A 524-nucleotide genomic window follows, 5' to 3' on the forward strand; every position below is an offset into this window, starting at 1 on the left:
CCTGGGAGTGACCCCAGAAGGCTGTGAGGATGGATGCCCATCCCTGCTCCACACCCACACCAGCTGACAGCAGGGTCCATGGGGCTCGAAAAGACCCTGCTCACTGGTCCAGCAGTCACCCTGTGGCCCTGGGTGCCCCAGACTCATGGTCGGCCAGGGTATCCTTGGTATGGGGCCGGCGCAGAGCATCCTCCTCTCTTCCCATGACCCAGCCCTTGTGGCATGATGATGGGAATACCCCAGTCTTCCTTTGCAGCTGGGGAAGCTGAGGCAGGGGCAGGAAGGGTGCTGCCAGAAGACCCAGATCTCTCTGTTGCCATCCCCATCAACCTGCTGTTTCTGCAGGGTCTCCTCATGGTCGTGGGGTGAGAGGGAAACCAGGGCAGAGACTGACCCTTGGCTCTTTCTCTCCCTCCCAGGTGCAGCTGGTGGAGAGGCTGCCCACACCGACATGGCTCTCTACAACAACGGGGACGAAGTGCCGGCGCCCCAGGAAGACCCCAACGGCTTCTCCAACGCTGTGC

This window comes from Buceros rhinoceros, unplaced genomic scaffold (genome assembly GCF_000710305.1).
Source record: "Buceros rhinoceros silvestris isolate BGI_N320 unplaced genomic scaffold, ASM71030v1 scaffold22758, whole genome shotgun sequence".
Classification (NCBI taxonomy): domain Eukaryota; kingdom Metazoa; phylum Chordata; class Aves; order Bucerotiformes; family Bucerotidae; genus Buceros; species Buceros rhinoceros.